Raw genomic sequence first — 14,196 nt, forward strand, 5'->3', positions numbered from 1 at the left:
TCGGTCTGAGCACAGGCCTAATGCAAACAGCCAAACAAAGGCATATGAAATGAAAAAGACTCAACCCTCCCTGGCTTTCTTTCAGTGAACAAAATTCACTTTACATTATACCGGGTTTCTGCCAATATAAACCTCCGAATATCAATTTAAAGGGATGAATCCAAAAACGTATTGGACTAGAACAGCTATCACTTGATAGGGGTAATTTAGGTGGAGAAATTCAATTTTGTACAATTCATCCCAGAAAACATAGTTAAATCCACACTTTTCTGTCGACTCAAACAACGTTTTGCCTTGGCTCACTATAGGGGGGTGATTTGATTTGGGAAAAAAGAAAAAAATCACACCTCTTCACTCAAACCGCGTTCCCAGCTTGTGCGTTACAAGAATGAGGACACTGAACAGGGACACCGGCATTGGTTTAGATCAATCAACCAATCGATCGATCAACTAATCGATAGAAGCATGGCCTAATGGAAAGGGCCCCGGTGTAGGAGTCGGAGGATCTGGTTCTAACTCCGGCTCTGCCACTTGTACCTCGTGCGACCTTGTGCAAGTCACTCTACTTCTCTGTGCCTCAGTCCCCTCATCAGTAAAATGGGGATTTATTAGACCGTGAGCCCCATGTGGGACGGGGGCTGTGTCCAGCTCGATTATTCTGTACCTACACCCCAGTGCTTAGTGCAGTGCCTGGCACATAGTAAGCACTTAAATACCATTAAAAAAAAATTTAAAAAGCACAGACTTGGGGGGGGTCAGAGGACCTGAGCTCCAAATCAGGCTCTGCCATTTAACGGCTCGGAGCCTCAGTTTCGTCATCCGTAAAATGGGAATTAAATCCCACTCCCTCCTACTGAGACCACGAGTGCTTTGCAGGTGAGGTACTGTGTCCAATCCGATTATTTTGTATAAGAGCTTCACCTAAAACTCTTAACTATCAGAGGCCCAGGAGTAGCAGAGAAGCAGTATGGTCTCATGGAAAGAGCAAGGACCTGAGAGTCGGAGGACCTGGATTCTAGTACGGGCTAGGCCTCTTGCCGACTGCGTGACCTTGAACGAGTAATTTTACCGTTGTTGTTTTTCTAAGTGGTATTTGTGAAGTGTTTACTAAGTGCCGGGCACTGTACTAATCGCTGGGGTAGATAAAACCCATATCCCACATGAGGCTCACAGTCTCAATCCCCATTTTGTGGATGAGGTAACTTAGGCCCGGAGACGTTAAACGACTTGCACAGAGTCACACGGTGGTGAAGTTGGGATTGGAGCCCAGGTCCTTCCGCCTTCCAGGACCGTGCTCTATCCACTAAGCAATATTGCTTCCCTAAAGTCACTTAACTTCTCTGGGCCTCAGTTTCCTCATGCGGAAAATGGGGGCTAAATATCCGTTCTCCTTTGTATTTGGGCTCCGAGCCCCCTGCGGGACAAGGACCGTGTCCAGCTGGATCATCTTGTCTCTACCCAGCACCTAGTAACCCAGACAATGCCAGGATGAATCCAGTCAGGTTGGGACATAATCCCTGTCCCACACAGGGCTCACAGCCTAAATAGGAACGGGAACGGGAATTGAAGCCCCATTTCACAGATAAGAAAACCGAGGCTCAGAGAAGTGAAGTGACTTACCCGAGGCGACCCAGCAGGCAAGTGGAGGAGTCAGGATTAGGACCCAGGTTAAAAACCTCTGGATCATCTCTGGATTTCAATTATTCATTCGTCCCTTAATCCCAGCTAGCATGAGGAGCAGAGAATAATAATAATAATAATAATATCGGTATTTGTTAAGTGCCTACTCTGTGCAGAGCACTGTTCTAAGCGCTGGGGTAGATACAGGGTAATGAGATTGCCCCACGTGAGGCTCACAGTCTTAATCCCCATTTTACAGATGAGGTAACTGAGGCACGGAGAAGTTAAGTGACTTGCCCACAGTCACACTGCTGCCAAGTGGCAGAGCTGGGATTCGGTTTGCAGAGCTAAGGATGCTTTACCCAAACAGTCCAGGGACTCATCTCCAAGTGCTAATACCATTAAAAATCAAAACACAGATTTGGGAGTCAGAGGACCTGAGTTCTTCTCTGGATCTGCCATTTAACTTCTCTGTGCCTCAGTTTCTTCATCTCCCAAATGGGAATTAAATCCTACTCCCTCCTACTTATGCTATGAGCCCCGTGTGGGTCAGAGACTGTGTCCAACCTGATTATCTTACCTCTGTCTCAGAGCTTCATCTACGATCTTAACTATCAAGGGCCCAGGGAAACTGTGAGACCTGGTGGATAGAGCACAGGCTTGGGAGTCAGAAGGACCTGGGTTCTAATCGCAGATCCGCCACTTGTCTGCTGTGTGACTTTTCGCAAGTCACTTCACTTCTCCGGTCCTCAGTTTCCTCATCTGTCAAGTGCGGACAAAGACCATGAGCCCTATGAGACAGGGGCTATGTCCAATCTGATTAACTTATATCTATCCCAGTGCTTAGTAGAGTGTCTGGCACATACTACGCGCATTAAAAAAACAAAAAAAAAAACCCCAGTGCTCTGCAAACAGATCCTAGTTCATGAAATACTAGCCTTATTTCCAGATGGGGAAACTGAGGCCCATCACCAATTTAAAGGAGCTTCACACCTTCTATTCCGGAACTCTTATTTGCTGCCTCCCCTCTCCTTAAATTCACCCCCAGATGTACCTCATTTCACTCCGTTTCCCCCTTCTTACTGTAAACCTGAATTCTTTTTCCCCCGAGGGCTCGGTTTCATCCGGGCCTGTCCTGAGCTCACAGTCTGCCACGTCTCAAGACGGAAGAGGTCTGGGCCGGCCGAAAGATCCAAGCTTCTGGAATAAAAATGGCACACCAGATTTCAACCTCTGGGGCCAGATGCATCTGAGAGCAATTCTGACCCCGAAGGGTCATTTGGGGGAAAAGAGATCAGCCACTAAAAAGAATGAAAGCCCATCCTCAGCCCCAAGGACTGCCTCTCCAGCACGAAGCGCCCATAATTCTCCAAAGATCCGCTCGGTTCGGGCATGCGGCGGTGATAGTCTGGATTGCTGCACATCTGTTAGCAATTTGGCACGAGGCTGGCAGCGGTCTGGCTCATTCCCGAACCTGACTAAGCATTCACTTGTGTCTCCCCGAAGATATTCGGTCGCACCCCTGCAGGCTTCATTCTCAGACCAGACCTGTAAGGTTTGGGTCTGCCATCCCCGGTCCAGGAGAGTGGCTCTCCATCGAATGACCGTTACCTCGAAAGTCGAGTCACCGCTGTCCTGCCTCAGTTCTCGGAAATGATCATCACTCCCTCCCCAAATCATGGCTAGCCCCCACTCGCCAAGAAAGGAGGGCAGAGAGAATCTCCTTAGGGCTCGGCGGAGATGATCCCTGTCGTTATTCGTTGAGTCCCACCGGTTGCACGTGGTGGAAAGAGGCTGGACCTGGGAGTCGGAAGGGCCTGAGTTTTAATTCTCGTTCCCTCACTCGCCTGCTGTGTGATCTTGGGCAAGTCACTTGGCTTCTCTGTGCCTCAGTTCACTCATCTGTCAAATGGGGATTGAGATCGTGACCCCATGGGGGACAGAGACCGTGTCCCACCTGATTAGCTCATATCTGCCCCAAGACCTAGCACAGTGCTGGACACATAGTAAGCGCTTAAGACGTACCGTCGTTATTATTATTGTGTGAAGCCCCTACTGCGTACGGGAGAGCTGTTGTGGGTGTCTTAGGCACTGTCCTGAGAATCAGCCGTAGTAAAAATAACGATAACTGTGGCATTCGTTAGGCACCTACTAAACATTTGGGTAGGTTCAAGTGAATCGGGTCAAACTCAGCCCCCATCTCACTTGGAGCTAACAGTCTAAAGGGGAGAGAAACCAGGTATTGGATTCCCATTTCACAGATGAAGAAACTGAGGCCCAGTTAAGTAGAGGGACTTGCTCCAGGTCACACAGCCCGTGAGTCACAGAGCTGGGATTAGAGCCCAGGTCGTCTCCTAAGCGGAACAGAATTCCGTCCAAACGGATTTCCTTATCTTCCTATTCATTCAGTGGTATTTACCGAGCGCTTCCTGTGTGCACAGCACTGCATTAAGCACTTGGGAGGGCGCAACACAACAACGAAAGGTGACATTTCCCTGCCTAAACCCTGTCCTATCTCTGTCTTTCCTATCACTGTAAACAATATCACTATCCACCCTATCTCACGAATCCGTAAACCTGGCACGCTCTCAGACTCATCTCTCCCATACAACCCAGATATTCAGTCTGTCATCAAGTCCTTCTGGATCTGCCTTCACAACATGGCTAAAATCTGCCCTTTCCTTTCCCTCCAAACTTCTCCTATCCCTCCTTGACTCCTGTAGGCTGCCTCCTCACTGACCTCCCCGTTTCCCGTCTCTCCCCACTCCGGTCCATACTCCACTCTGCTGTCCGGATCATTTTTCTAAAATAAAGTTCAGTCCTTGTCTCCCCACTCCTCAAAAACCACCAGTGCTAAAAAAAAAAACCTCCTTATCATCAGCTTTAGAGCACCTAATCAGCTCACCCTCTCCTGCCTTACCTAACTGATCTTCTACTACAACCCAGCCCACACATTTCACTCCTCTAGCACCAGCTTACTCACTGTGCCCCGATCTCATCTAGCTCTCCATGGACTCCTAAAACTCCCTCCCCTTCCATATCACACCGGATCATCACCCTCCCCATCTTCCAAACCCTATCAAGATCAGATTTCCTCCAAAAGTCCTTCCCTGAATAAGCCTTCTTTTCTCCAACTCCCTCTCCCCTCTGTCATCTAGGCACTCAGATCTGTACCCGTTGATCATTTGGTTTTCACCCTACTCTCAGCCCCACAGCACTGGTGTCCTCATCTGTAGATTGTTTCTTTTTATTAACGCCCATCTCTCCCTCTAGACTGTTAGCTTGCTGTGGGCAGGGGACGCGTCTACCGATTCTGTATTCCCTCAAGCAGTTAGTTCGGTGCCCTGCACACGGTCAGTGCTCAATAAATGCCACCGATCTCTCAATCCCGTGCCGTTTCCACTAGGCCGTGTGTGAGCTGCATGGGAGTAGAAGCCGCGTCTTCTCTTTTTATGGCTTTTTCCCCAAGCCATTAGCACAGGGACCTGTAAATGGTGGGGACTTAGGACAGTGCTCTGAACTCAATAAGCAGTCAATGAATCAATGGCCTTTACTTTGAGCAGAGCGCTGTTCTAAGTGCTTGGGAGAGTACAATACAAGAGAATTAGCAGACACTTTTCCTGCCCCTAATGATCGTACGGTCTAGAGGGGGATACGGACAATAATAGTAATAATAATGGTAATGACTGTGGTATTCGTTAAGCATTTACTACGTGCCAGGCACTGTACTAAGAGCTGGGGTAGATTCAAGTTAATCAGGTTGGACACGGTCCCTGTCCCACACGGGGCTCACAGTCTTCACCCCCATTTTACAGCTGAGATAACTGAGGCTCAGATAAGTGAAGCGACTTGCCCGAGGTCACGCGGAAGGCAAGTGGTGGAACCGGGATTAGAACCCAGGTCCTTTGGACAGCCAGGCCTGGGCTATACAATAAATAATTTAAAGATACGTACATAAGTGCCGTGGCATTGGGGGTGGGCTGACTATCAAAGGTCCAGAGGTGACAAATCCAATAATAGTCCATGTTGCCTCTGCTGCTGCTGATAATGAAGGTGATAGCTAAGAGAAGCAGCGCGGCTTAGTGGATAGAGCACGGCCCTGGGAGTCAGAAGGGCCTGGGTTCTAATCCCGGCTCTGCCACACGTCTGCTGTGTGGCCTTGGGCAAGTCGCTTAACTTCTCTTCTGATTCTCTTTCCCTCTTCAAAACCCTACTTAAAAATCACCTCCTCCAAGAGGCCTTCCCAGACTGAGCTCCTCTTCCCCCTCTACTCCCTCTGCCATCCCCCCTTTACCTCTCCGCAGCTAAAGCCTCATTTTCCCCTTTTCCCTCTGCTCCTCCACCTCTCCCTTCCCACCCCCACAGCACCGTACTCGTCCGCTCAACTGTATATATTTTCGTTACCCTATTTATTTTGTTAATGAATTGTACATCGCCTCGATTCTATTTAGTCGCCATCGGTTTTTACGAGATGTTCTTCCCCTCGACGCTGTTTAGTGCCATCGTTCTCGTCTGTCCGTCTCCCCCGATTAGACCGTAAGCCCTTCAAACGGCAGGGACCGTCTCTATCTGTTGCCGACTTGTTCATCCCAAGCGCTTAGTACAGTGCTCTGCACATAGTAAGCGCTCAATAAATACTATTGAATGAATATCCATGGAGTCTCTATGGGACGGAGACCTCTCGACAAGACCACAAGTACCATAATTATTCGCATCATTATTAAGGACGGGATTTGCCATTGGTCCAGTGAGTCGGAGAGCTGAATAAATCCCTTCCAAAAGGTGAGCTGCAGGACAGAGAGAGAGAAGAAGTCCTATAGACTGAAGGAGGACCTGGACTCATGTTTCAGGGGAATCAAAGACACTGAAATTAGGGAGTTATAGCCCATAAGCCACAGCCCTTCACTGGAACGCCTCGATACCGTTTCTGCCGCAAATTCAACTCTACGTCAGCCCGACTGCTCCTGTTCCTTCCGATAAATCGAGGGGGGCCCACGCTCTCTTAAAAACCTCTCCCTGGCACGCTCAGCCCCACTGCACTGAGCTGCTATGGTGTTGTCATTAACCTCCCCTCGCCCTTGACATCCTGTTGAGTAGAGTGTTTGAGGGATGATTGATCTCCAACTCATGGTCTTACAGTTCACCCTTCACAGTTTTTATCTTGGTAATAATAGCCCGGGTATTCACTAAGCAGTCGCTGTGTGCCCAACTTTGTTCTAAATGTTGGGCTAGATAAAATGCAATCGGCCCCTGTCTCATCAAGGGCTCTCATTCTTCATGTCTTCCCTGTCTTTTTTATCCCAACGGGGCTTTTTCCACTTGTTCATATTTGCTCTGACTCCCACGGGAGCCCCATGTGGGACAGGGACTGTGTCGGATCGGATTATCTTGTATCTCTCCCGGTGCCTGGCACTGAGTAAACACATGTAAATGCCATAATTAGCTACCGGAGTTTCCTTCATTTAACAGGGTTTCTTTCCAACACGCTTATTCTCTCTAGTTCAATCCCACAACTCCTTTATTGCAATCCCACAAAGCATGTAAGATTTCAAATCTTGATTAAAAACTTGACATTAACAGATACCAGCTCCATTTACGAGCTGAATCTCCAAGCAGGACGTATCACGGCCCGATCCGAATTGTCAGTTGATGAGAACATGCCGGGTTTGACAAATCTTTCAGATGGTCTTACTTGCTGGTATCGGTGACCATGTCTCAGAGGGAATTTCCACTGCCCATCCGTCTAAGCGAGGATCGTCTAAGAACGAGATCTTTCTTTCCCACCGTTTATGTGACAGACGAAATCGTAGCCCCAAAGGGCAGGGTGAGTCAGGAAGGGAATGCTTTGAAAACCGATCTCAGAAGACTCCAGGTTCTAGGGGAAATTGCTTCGAAGTTTCAATTTTAAGGCACAATACTGAAACGCAGTCATGTTCCCAAGCAGACAATGGCATTTTTTTTTTTGGCTCCGGCAGAGATGTCCCACTAGAATGGGGACTGAAAATTACCCAGTGCAGAAGCTCAGGACGTGCGGTAGTTTGGTTCCGGAATTGAGACCCTAGGAGATGGTTATATGCCATTCGGAGGAAACGAGAAAAGCGAATGATTCAGTGGTATCTCACAAACCCTCAGCCCTGACTCTCGAGATCGGTAAATCCCATCTCCTCCAAGAGGCCTTCCCCGACTAATCCCTCATTTCCCTTACTCCCACTCCCTTCTGTGTCACCTTTACCATCTGTTCTGCACCCGTTATTCCCCCCAGCTCTCAGCCGCACAGCATTTATATCCACAGCCTTAATTTCTTTTAACGTCCGTCTCCCCCACTAGACTGTCAGGTCACTGTGGGCAGAGGACACATCATACTGTACTCTCCCTACCCCTCGGCACTTACGTATGTATATAAATGCTTGGTACAGAGCTCTTTCCACAGTAAGTACTTACTAAAGACAATCGAACGGATGAGTGCGTGATTATCTGTAATTGCTTTACTGATATTAATATCTGTCTCCCCTGCTAGACTGTAAGCTCGTTTTGGGTAAGGAATGTGTCTGTTTATTGCTGTACTGTATTCTCCCAAGCGCTTAGTATAGTGGTCTACATACGGTAAGCGCTCAATAAATATAATCAACTGACTGACTGCATAGGTTGGGAACCCCATGTGGGACAGGGACTGTGACCAATCTTATTAACTTGCATTCATCCCACCACTTAGAACAGTACTTGATATATGCTTAACAAATACCATTATTAGGATTTTTATTCGAAGAAGAAGATCCAGGTCTAAAGGCCCCAGAGATTCCAATGAAAGCGTGTATTTCAGCGGGAAATATTTGACAGACGGATTCAGTTATTAGCAGGCAGGGACAAGGGTTGGCTGCCATTCGGCCCCTGGACCGGCAGAAAAAAATCCCCCACGTGACAGCGGAGTGGCTTAGTGGAAAGGGCACTGGGTTGGGAGGAAGATACCTGGGTTTGAATTCTTGCTCCATCGTCTGTCTGCTTGTGTGACCTTGGTTAAGTCACTTCACCTCGCTGTGTCTCTGTTTCCTCATCTGTAAAATGGGGACTAAACACCTGTTCTCTCTCTCTCTTTAGGCTTTGGCACAAGGACTATGTCTGATTTGGTGATCTTGTTTCTACCCCAGCGTTTAATTCAGTGCTGGGCACATAGTAAGGACTTAACAAATATAGATATTATTCTTCCTTAGGGGAGAGGAGCGGTGTGGTCAAGTGAATGAAGCATGGGGCTGGGAGCCAGAAACCCTGGGTTGTAAAACCGCCTCTGTCACTCATTGCTGCATGACCTCGGACAAGTCACTTAACTCCCCTGTGGCTCAGTTTCCTCAACTGCAAAATGGGAATTCCAAACCTGTTCTCCATCCTACTTACACTGTGACACCCCCCTCAGGGACCGAGATGGTATTTGGTCTGATTAATGTGTATCTGCCACAGTGCTTAGAACAGTGTTTGATGCAGAATAAGTACTTAACAAATACCATTAAAAACAAAAGAGAGAGTCTACAGCCACCTAAAATCTGCTGGGTCCCTAAGGGGAGCTTTAGTTCAGTCTTCATCCAATCCAGCACCGATTTGGTAAGGCTGCTTTTTGTGAGCTGGGGAAATGTGGATTTAGAATGCGCGACACAGTCCGCATCTCCGCCAACATTTTCAGTCACTTTCGGTCCCAGCCGTGATGACTAGAATGAATGCATCATGCCAGCTGAGGCATTTCAATTTTTTTAAAAATGTTTTTTGTCAAACGCTCACTGTGTGCCAGGCACTGTAGTAAGCACTGGAGTAGGTACGAGCTAATTAAGTTAGACACAGTCCGGTCCCACGTGGGGCTCACAGTCTTCATCCCCATTTTCCAGATGAGGGGCAGAAAAATGAAGTGACTCGCCCAAGGTCACATAGCAGACAGGCGGTGGAGCCGGGATTGGTCCTTCTGACTCCCAGGACTGCGCCTCTACCCATTAGGCCACCCTGCTTCTCATTCCGTAAAATCTATGGGGAAGTGAAATCGGGGCTTGTTCTCCCTATCCCCTGCATCGGGAACGTGGGGCTGAAATCCCCCCTGGCATTTTCTGGAAATCCAGACAAGCCCCCGGCCCTTCAGAGTAGACTCACGGAGAGGCATGTGGCATCTGTGGGTCGGAATCCAACCGGCAGTCGTTCGATTCCCCCTGGAAGAAAAATGGACCGGAAGCACAAACGCTGATCTGAGTTGGGTCATTGCCCCGGGGAAGCTACCGGCATCGTTCTTTTTCTTCCTCGGACCCGGACGGGACGAGACAAGAAATTCCAGCCCCGTCTGCTAATTCCTCCGGGGACCGGGGCTGCAGAGGTCTGGGAACGCCGAGGGGTACCAGAGGGTGGAGGGAACACAAGTGCTAAATGAAATCAAACCCGATGAAATTGAATTCGTGAAATAAAATAAAAGACAGCAAAGAACTAGTCGTGCCGGCCGGCGGTCCCATGCGGACAGGTGGGGGAAAGGGCAGGGGGGATAGCAATTATAATAACAACAAGCGATAATAATTTACTTTCTCCCCCTCTAGACTGGAAGCTCTTTGTGGACAGGAGTCATATCTACCACTGTAATGTATTGTACTCCTCCCAAGTGCTCAGAATAGTGCTCTGCTTCCAGTAAGTGCTCAATCAATACCATCGACTGAGAGTAATTGATTTATTCATTCATTCAATAGTATTTATTGAGCGCTTACTATGTGCAGAGCACTGTACTAAGCGCTTGGAATGTACAAATCGGTAACAGATGAGACAGTCCCTGCCCTTTGACGGGCTTACGGTCTAGTCGGGGGAGACGGACAGACAAGAACAATAGCAGTAAATAGAATCAAGCAGTTCTGCATCAGCTAAGCCCTTAGATATTCACCTCCCACCCACCCCCGATCTTTGTATTCTATGACTTCCTCCTGCCAGTAATTTAGATTAGTAGGGTCTCCTTGATCATAAAGCCCATGAGGATGAGGTCACTTCTACTATTATTATTAATTATTAGAGTATTTGTTAAACGCTTACTATGTTTCAGGCACTGTACTAATCACCAGAATGGATACAAACAAGTCGGGCTGGACACAGTCCCTTTCCTTTATGGGGCTCACGGTCTCGATCCCCATTTTACAGATGAGGTGACTGAGACACAGAGAAGCGAAGTGAAAGAAGTGAAGCGACTTGCCCAAGGGCACGCAGCAGACAAGAGGTGGAATTGGGATTAGAACCTAAGACTTTCTGACTCCCAGGCCCGGGCTCTCTCCGTTACACCCTGCTGCTTCCCATAATTACTAACTCTCCCAAGCTCGGGCCAGTGCTCTGCATGCAGTAAGCACTCAATTAATACCAGTGATTGATTGGCTGATTGATCGAATGACACAAAAATAAAGCCAAGGTAGCGGGCAGAAATTTGGACTTTTACCATCTTGGCTCTGACTTTCTGCTACATCGAACAGCCCTGCAATTTATATGTAAATAAACAGCCCAAATTCGTCCAACCTGAAGACTATTCAAACTCCCTTTAATGACTCTGGAGTGCCTTTGACCTTGGTTCTTGTCGTTTTCTATCCCCGCCTTCGAGGCACCTGAGAGCTTGACAGCGAGAGTCTATTTCTCTCTAGGTTGACGTAACGTCCAGTGTTTAGTACAATGCCTAACATAGCACTTAACAAATACCATCATCATTATTGTTATTGTCATATCGTTGATTGTCTCTCCCCGCTTCAGTCTATACTCTGCTGCCTGGATTATCTTTCTACAGAAACGCTCTGGGCATGTCACCCCCCTCCTCAAAAATCTCCAGTCGTTGCCTGTCAACCTTCGCATGAAGCGAAAACTCTTCACTCTTGGCTTCAAAGCTGTCCACCATCACCTTGCCCCCTCCTACCTCACCTCCCTTCTCTCCTTCCCCAGCCCAGCCCGCGCACTCCGCTTCTCTGCCGCTAACCGCCTCACTGTGCTTCGTTCTCGCCTGTCCCGCCGTCGACCCCCGGCCCACATCCTATCTCTGTTCTGGAATGCCCTCCCTCCTCACATCCGCCGAACTAGCTCTCTTCCCCACTTCAAAGCCCTACTGAGAGCTCACCTCCTCCAGGACGCCTTCCCAGGCTGAGCTTCCTTTTCTTCTGCTCCTCCTCTCCACCCCATCGCCCCTACTCCCTCCCTCTGCTCTACCCCCTTCCCCACCCCACAGCAGTTGTGTATATTTGTACGTGCTTATTCTATTTATTTTATTAATGATCTGTGTATATATCTATAATTCTATTTATCTATTTTGATGCAATTGATGCCTGTCTACTTGTTTCTTTTTGATGCCTGTCTCTCCCTTCTAGACTGTGAGCCCCTTGTTGGGTAGGAACTGTCTCTATCTGTTGCCGAACTGTACTTTCCGAGCACTTAGTACAGCGCTCTGCATGCGGTAAGCACTCAATAAATACGATGAGCTCTCAAAAATACCATTGATTGACTGATCTGGCGGAGAAGAGGGGAAGTTCCCTCTCCCTCTGCTACCTTTTCTTGTTGAAATCAAAAGGTTCCCCCCACCCTTCCTCCAGCCAGATCTATCTTCCCTTTAAGTATTGGGACAATTCGAGAATCTGAATCCGGCCAAACCCGACTGTCCTAGCGTGATGTCGGAGACTGCTTTATGCGGACTTCATCAAGGAAAGCTGGGCTCCAAAGACGAGTTCTCAGGCCACGCTAACGGAACATAAAACCGCAAGAAGGTGGAACAACCAAGGAATGATCGAGGAAGCGGCGACGGAGGAATGGACATTTGCACGAAATTCAGTGAAGCAGCACCCCCTCCGTAGGGGAGAGCTGCCTCAAGTCCCGCAGGCTGAAAGGCTGGAGCAAGATGGTCCTGGCTTCTATCTGACGAGTCTCATCTCTTTGGCTCCCAGCAACCCAACCGTTAAACAACGCTTGAAGCTTAAGAGGATTAGGCTGAATAAATCTGTGTCCCGTCTCCCTGGAGCTTCTCCCAGGTTACCGGTGGGCCTGTGCGGTTGGGCCGGTCAGAGTTTGGGGGCCACAGGAATCAGGGGGACACCACCATTATTGCATTTCTGGATTATTTTTTCTACAGAACCGTTGCGCGCAGGCTTCCTCACTCCTCAAGAATTTCTAGGGGGTGTCCATCCACCTCTGCATCAGAAAGAAAGTCATCCCCATTGGCTTTAAAGCACTCAATCGGTTTGCCCCTGCCTACCTTTACCTCCCCGATTTCCTACAACTGCCCAGCCCGCACGCTTCGCTCCTCTCAAGCCAACCTACTCACTGTACCTCAATCTCGCCCGACCTTTCACCCACGTCCTGCCTCTGGCCCGGAACTCCCTCCCCTTTCGTATCCGACAGATGACCATTCTCCCCATCTGCAAAGCTTTTTTAAAACCACATCTCCAAGAGGTCTGTCCCAACTAAGCCCTCATTTCCTCTTCTCCCACTCCCTCCTCTATCCCCCGTATACTTGGATTTTCATCTTTATTCACCCCACCTTCGACGCCACAGCACTTATGTACACATCCAGAATGTATTTATTTATATTAAAGTCTGTCTCCCCCTCCAGCCGGTGAGCTCGCTGTGGGCAGGAACCGTGTCTACCAGTTCTGTCACGTTGAACTTTCCCAACCGCTTAGTACAGTTCTCAATAAGCTCTCGGTAATTTTGGTTGATTGATTTCTCAATACTGAATAACAGCTGCGTCAGAATGGTGTCTGTCTCTGTAGTCAGGTCGGTCAGTCAGACGTATTTATTGAGTGTTTACAGTGTGCAGAGCACTGTGCTAAGCGCGCGGGAGAATACAATACATTCTCCATCGGTCCTGAGGGAGGAGAGGGGAAAGAGAGAGGGCAGATACCATACACTCACGGACTGTGAGTCCCTCGAGGGACACTTGCTTATCTTTTCCCAGAGCTTAGAACAGTGCTCTGCACACTTCAAATGCCTGGGAGTCATTTCTGACCCACCTCGACTCCACGGACACACCCCCTTCTGTCATAAAGTCGTTCTGGTATCCATATCACGGTAAGGATTTAAAAGATTCTACTGCTATTCCGCAACCACCATCTTTCCATTCTCAAAGTGTCCATGCCAAGGTTGGAAGTCGGGGGGGCGAGGCTTAGATCGATGGGGAGCAGTGTGCTGCGAGGAAACTCTCTCAGTGGCTCCCGAGGACCCATCTGCCCTAGCCTTCTTCAAACCTGAAATTGCTTTTCTGGTGGTGTCCTCTGATTTATGCGAGAGGGCTGATTTATTTAGCTGATTTATTAACGTTGACCCACCCAGCCTCCCTGAGCCTGGGTCACCCCAGAATTCTGTGTCTTCCCTCCCTGCTCACCCATGCAAGAACTCCCAGAAGGCAAAGTCTCCAGGGCCCACTGACACCCCCAAACTGGTCCCTGGTGGGGGAGGGGAGGAGAATAGTGACCGGAAGGGAACAGACCGGCAGGAGTATGAGCCCTGATTGCCCCTTGCCCCTTGCTTTGCTGCAGAGGAAGAACTCCAGACTCCCGCAAGCTGGCCTCGAGGGTCCTCCTGTAAGGGTGGGCTGGGCCTTTTCCACTA

The sequence above is a fragment of the Ornithorhynchus anatinus genome, chromosome 17 (genome assembly GCF_004115215.2).
Source record: "Ornithorhynchus anatinus isolate Pmale09 chromosome 17, mOrnAna1.pri.v4, whole genome shotgun sequence".
NCBI lineage: Eukaryota > Metazoa > Chordata > Mammalia > Monotremata > Ornithorhynchidae > Ornithorhynchus > Ornithorhynchus anatinus.